Raw genomic sequence first — 6,978 nt, 5'->3', positions numbered from 1 at the left:
GGTGTTTCCACTAGATTGACATTTCTCGTTGTAGACATTACTGTACATTTAGACTGGTTGAGATCCATCCTCCAATCATGACACCATAAAGTGATTCGATCGAGGTCTTCCTGGAGTAGTCGTCCATCATCAGTGTTCGTGATGGGACGGTAGCACTTGGTGTCATCCGCGAATAGTGCTATGGAACTATTGACAGTGGCTATGGCCAGATCGTTGACATATATTAGAAACAATAATGGCCCTAGGATGGACCCTTGAGGCACTCCAGAGGGAACAGGGAGAATGTTTGATGTTTTACCGAGAACAGTTACTTTCTGAAATCTAAAATGTAAATAATCGGAGAACCAGCAGAGGAGACTGCCATTGATGCCAAATAGTCGTAGCTTTTTCAGGAGAAGCTGGTGGTCAACTCTGTCAAAAGCTTTCGCAAAGTCTAAATAGATGGTATCAACTTGCACTCGTTTATCAAGCAGCTCACCAATTTCATTCAAGACTTGAAGAAGCTGCGATGTGGTTGATTTTCCCTTAAGGAAACCATACTGTAGATTGTGAAGCTGGCTAGAAATGTGCTTAATAAGATGATTGTATACACAACGTTCATTTACTGTCCTGTCGGTCTATTTACCTTCCTTTCTTCCTCCTTACCCGGTGTCTTCTCATCTTTTTAACGCTTTCATCGTTTTGTTTTATGCCAACTCCCTTGTCAATCCTATTTTATATGCAGTCAGAATGCCAGACTTTAAAAGAGCTCTCGTTTCACTATTTCGCGGTCAGCAAAGACAAGTTGAGATTATTCCCCTTGGTCCCTTGTGATTACTATGGATATTTGTTGCCATACAAGTTTAGTATTATCGGCTAAACTGGAAGTCTTAGACTAGAGTAAAGAACTTGACAAATATAAATTTGAAATCTCGAGGAATTATCCATTTTACGTTTTACAATTATGTGTGTTAATGCATTTCAGTTTTGTTTTATTTATACCTTTCGGTCGGGACAAATCCCTCTCTCATTTGATGTTGCAATTCAGTTACACACGCACACACACACAAAAAAAAAGAGTTGAAAATGATATTTCAGAATTCCAGTGGAAAGGTCTTTGTGAGCTCTGTGATAGGCGAGGGAAGAGTGAATACTGAAATCTAGAGCACGTTCCTGTGATAGGCGTATGCAAGGCCTGATTCACGAAGCCCTCCTAAGTTAAGATGTCTCTTCAGTATTGTTCCTTAATAAAAGCCTGTTGTAGGAATATCGATAGTCTATTGTTAAAGATCAATACGAAGGATACGTCTTTACTTAGAAAGGTTTCGTTAATGTAGCCCCTGGAGTTATAACAAGTATTCTTCCAATTATTACATTGTGGTCGTATGTCTGTGGCGTCGTGTCTAAATTATGTAGGTGTTAGAAAGATTTCCAATAACTAATTACGTGTTTACTTGTTGACCTGGTCTTTTAGGTCAGTAGCTTCTCATTTAACTTTGGCATAGCGAACTAGCACAATCAGAGATTGCTTTACTAGATCGTTATTGGTGAACTTAAGCAGGGACGACGACGAGGATGACGTCAACGAGAACGTCAGAAAAGAATAGTTAATTAGCACTATAATTAGCAAGACACTGGCTATGCATGTGCATTATATTCTTTGGTATATTTCTCTGCCGTCCTCTGCAAAATAACAGCATGAAATGACCATATTTAAGGTTTTAAGGACAACGTGAACGCATGATCATTAATTTACCTTCCTCTTTCTGAACTTTAAAGGTGCCCCTACGACGTTAGCTCCTGGACGATTCGACCACATTACACAAACTATATGAGTATAAACCATCGCGAATTTATTCGGAAGACGCGAAGGTAATTTTATAACTTCCGTTCCCGTCGGCGTCGTCGTCGTCGTCTCTGCTAAAGGTCCCTATCAGCTTTAATGTACCACGATATAGTCATAATCAGGTTTTTAGCTTTTTTTCTCTACCACCCATTTCCTTGCGAAGTTTTACTTTTTTATCGCTATTTCTTATTGTCCAAGCAGGCTGACCTAAATAGTAATGAGAAATAATGTTAATGTTTGGTGCTTAAGCTGATTAACAAATTAATGTGGCTGAACACGATTGAAGTGGTCAGGCTAACACGATTCTGATTCCTACGATTGTGAGGCATGCACGAGAATTGACAAAAAAAAACCTAAGTAAGGTTAGAATGTCCTCATAGCGATCATTCTGTTTTGTTTGGTAAGGAATTGCAAAAGGCTACTTTTGTGTTTAAATAATAACCTTTTGTACATTGAAAATGTTTGTTAGATTCAGATAAGCGCACTTTCTGGATGATTTTCATCTTTGTACAGAGATCTTAGAAAAATGCAGCCCAAATCTGTTTTCTACTGAAAATATTTGACTTGCAAAAATTTCTGTTTTCGAACCAAAACATCGTTATTATTGATACATTTGGCAACAAAATAATAAAGAAACCATTTGGTGCTCTGCCTTAATTTTCCCTCTATAAAATGGAGGGGAAATTTAAATGATTCAGACGTTGTAAAGGCGTCTCATGTCTAATTCCCTATCGCACATAATTTGATTATCAAGAATGATCATATGTTACCTCAGGTATGATATCTACAGCTTGTACGAGCTTTATTCGACCAACGATTCATACGTAAAGAGAGAAGGCGATGATTTCTTGCCAACAAAGAAATGCCAGGACAGAGGGGCACAATACACCGCGGAGACACCAACTACTCAAACTACGGTACAGAACTACCGTACAGAACGTCAGAAAACAATAGTTTTAATAAGCAAGACACTGACTATGCATGAGCATTATATTCTTTGGTATATTTCTCTGCCGTCCTCTGCAAAACAACAACATGAAATGACCATATTTAAGGTTTTAAGGACAACGTGAACGCATGATCATTAATTTACCTTCCTCTTTCTGAACTTTAAAGGCGCCCCTACGACTTTAGCTCCTGGACGATTCGACCACATTAAACAAACTAAATGAGTATAAACCATCGCGAATTTATTCAGAAGACGCGAAGGTAATTTTATAACTTCCGTTCCCGTCGTCGTCTTCGTCTCTGCTAAAGTTCCCTATCAGCTTTCATGGACTATAATACAGTCATAATCAGGTTTCTAGCTTTTTTTCTCTACCACCCATTTCCTTGGGAAGTTTTACTTTTTTATCGCTATTTCTTATTGTCCAAAGGGACTGACCTAATTAGTAATGAGATATAATGATAATTTTTGTTGCTTAAGCTGATTAAAAAATTAATGTGGCTGAACACCGTTGAAGTGGCCAGGCTAACACTATTCTGATTCCTACGATTGTGAGGCATCAGTGCACGAGAATTGACAAAACAAAAACTTAAGTAATTTTGGAATGTCCTCATAGCGATCATTCTATTTTGTTTGGAAAGAATTGCAAAGTGCTACTTTTGTGTTTAAGTAATAATCTTTTGTAAATTGAAAACGTTAGTTAGATTCTGATAAGCGCACTTTCTGGACGATTTTCATCTTTACACAGAGATCCTAGCCGAATGCAGCCCACAACTGTTTTCTTTCGAAAATATTTCACTAGCAAAAATTTCTATTTTCGAACGAAAACATAGTTATTAATGATACATTTGGCAACAAAATGATTGAGAAACCATTTGGAGCTTTGCCTTAATTTTCCCTCTTCAGAATGGAGCGGAAATTTAAATGATTCAGTCGTTGTAACCGCGTCTCATGTCTAATTCCTTATCGCAAATAATTTTATTATCAAGAATGATCATATGTTACCTCAGGTATGATATCTACAGTTTGTAATAGCTTTATTCGACCAACGACTCATACGTAAAGGGAGAAGGCGATGATTTTTTTGCCAACAAAGAAATGCCAGGACAGAGGGTCACAGTACACTGCCGAGACACCAACTACTCAAACTACCTACAGTTTTTATTTGAGCATCGTAAAACCAAAACCAAAGTAAATACTCTGGCCAATCACAACAGACGCAAACAGCACAATGAACCAATCACAACCTGAAGTAAATACATGTAACCGACGCCGAGCGCGGGAAAAACTGTGCGAGCAAACCGGGATTGGTTTGGCGCGAAGTTAAGCAACAAAATACGGAGCGCAGTGAACCAAACCAAAGCATTGGCGAAGTACTTTCGACACTCATTTGAAAACTGCTCTTGAAGTCATCTTGAATTTTTAAAGTAGCTTTTACCTCAGCTACATGAGTATACAGTAATTCATTTAGGTAACTTATTTACAGCATTTAAGACTTCTTTAGTACACTCAGTGATTATACATGTTTTTACATAAGATCATTTTGCTTTAGCTGAACTTGACACTGATGTCATGTAGACATCGAAACGTTCCTTCCTCATTTTGTCACAATTGGTTATTAATATTGTGAATAGTATTTAATATTTCCCCCTGATTTTAACTACAAGACGTGAAATTTCAAAACATATTGGATGATATTCAAGACTGGATGATATTACAATCTGATTTGTAGTGAATAGCACTGTAGTCGCAATATAGCTATTTGATGGTATTATGGTTATTAATACTGGTGTACTTTTTCAGATTCGATGTATAATCAATGCCATTATTTGCATATGTGTTAGATTTAGAGTTGTTAGTTAAGATTGAACTAACGTTTCGATACTTATTTGATCAGTTTTGATCGATGTATCTTTGATTCATGTCTTTTTAAAAAGGCTAGTCTATGTACAAAGGAACTGCAAGAAATAAAACTTAAACTAATTGCTGGTTAACCTTATGGTGCTTATTTTGGCATAGTTCCACGTAGCTCTATGTTAACTTTTGGCGAGGCTTCACTATTTCACCGAACGATTTTTTTCGAGCTTGACCTGGCTAATGATATGGCATATTCTTATTTGAATGCAAATGGCGTCTTTCTCTGATTTGTTGGAAAAATCAGGATCATTACTTCATAGATGTCGAAGTCTAAGAAATTGAGAATACGGGGTGGAGTTGTTGGGAAGACAGTCACAGTAAATCCGATCAAGTTCTTCTTTGCTGAATGAAGTTGTTGGCAAAGATCGCAGTCAGGCCAAAAAAACAAAAAAGGAAACCATTCACGATCTTATTACCAAACAGCTGAAAACCTAATTTTCACTACTCCAACAACCTCATGCATTTACTTCAAATCTAAAAATTACAAACCTAACAACCCTAACCAACGAGATCATTCTACTATGAAACTTGGAAAGAATGCAATGCGCCCTCGATTTTCCCTTTCGCGCCGAGTACTCCAAGCACTCCAACACCTCTGCTTGAGCAATCCTCTTTTCACGAACTGTTTTTCCTTTTGCTATATTTTCCCATGTTTTGTTATTTTACATTTTAAAACCTTAATACAATTTCATATTCAATCAAGTTATTTCGTATATTTACCAATTTAAGATATATTACAGTTCAGCTCAGTTGCAATTGGCCGCAAGCTAAGGCTTAAAGGAGATAGAGAAAAGAGTTGAATAACACGCTTTATTCACCTCTACTTTTTTGTATAAACTAAGGTGTCAAGCTGAATTTATCGTAAACCGAAAGAAGCCCATTTCGTGTGAGTAGGATTTAACGTTCCACAAATGTTTAGCTTCGTTTGCGGGGAAAAGTAACCCCCCTCCCACCCCCTCGCCATATGGTCGTATCTGAATAACCGAGTAAGACCACAGGTAGGCCAAGCTCAAGCTGTGAGCGTATGATCATCTTGCGTCATGGCCAAAATATAAGAGTTTGTATGGGTATATTTGCAATTGGTTTTAGGAACTCTAATATGAGGTACACACAATGCAAGTTACGGCTTTTTTGTTTGGAAGTTTGGGAAGAAATATCAGGGTCTCGACAAAAAATGTCTCCGGCTCGCACAAATAATTAGTTTCGGGCTCGCAGGTTTGCGCATCAGCCACCCGTTTCATTCATGAGAACTTCAAAAACTAGTTTGAGGCCATTTTGAGTGATCCGTTCACAAAGACGAAAAACTCCCTAACTCTATTTTGAGGCCCAAACTACGAAAAACCCAGCACGAATTCCTCTAGAACTTAAGGAAAAACCAGGTCAAACTTCCCACTCCCCATACCCGGGGGTAGGGATGTGGAAGGTTCGAATTGATCGGCCTATTGGGGCTGTGATTGGTTCATTGTCAACAAACTGACTCATCGTCGCTTCTAGCTTGGCATTGCTAAGATGATTGATATTTTTCAAAATTTTTATATAAACAGCCGCCTCCAGTTGGATATGAACTCTTCATAACAGCCTTTTTGTGACCTTTAACAAGTTTTTCTACAGTGGTTGTTATCCTATGTTGATTTTTAAATGTAAATAGTTTTATTGAAAGATTTGTATGATTATATTATAGGTGTAAGTTTAGTTATTAAGTTATATACTGTTGTGATGCAATTTTGAATTTTGTATAGAAAAGGCGCATTATAAGTAATAAATTATTATTATTAATATTATTATTATTATTGTTATTATTATTATTATTATTATTATTATTACTATTATTATTATTATTATTATTATTATTATTATTATTATTATTATTATTATTATTATTAGAATAAACGTCATTATTTTATCCCAAAAATACCAAAGAAGATGATATTTCAACGTAGGGAAGTAAAGCACAAACTGCCAGAAAAACGAACAGCAATTATACACGACAAGCTACGACTCGCTTTTAAAAGCCGTTGTCAGTAACTTTCAAGAATCCGGCTACAGAAGCGAAAATTCCTTTTTATTTGCCCCAAGAGACCCTTTTGGTGATTTTTTTTCAAAAATAACATTCAAAAGTTTCAGCGAATTTTCATTTTGGCAAAAATTAGGAAAGTTCGAAATCGGCCTAAACGTGGCCTGATTTAAATTATGTAAATTAGTACATTTTCAAAACTCTCGTTCAAGACAAGGAAACGTTTCCTCGAGTTGAAGTTTTCAAAATCGTTTTTAAATCCCTTGTTCTTGCTTT

This window comes from Pavona decussata, unplaced genomic scaffold (assembly GCF_977016875.1).
Source record: "Pavona decussata unplaced genomic scaffold, jaPavDecu1.1 SCAFFOLD_257, whole genome shotgun sequence".
NCBI lineage: Eukaryota > Metazoa > Cnidaria > Anthozoa > Scleractinia > Agariciidae > Pavona > Pavona decussata.
Note: the sequence above shows the minus strand (reverse complement) of the source record.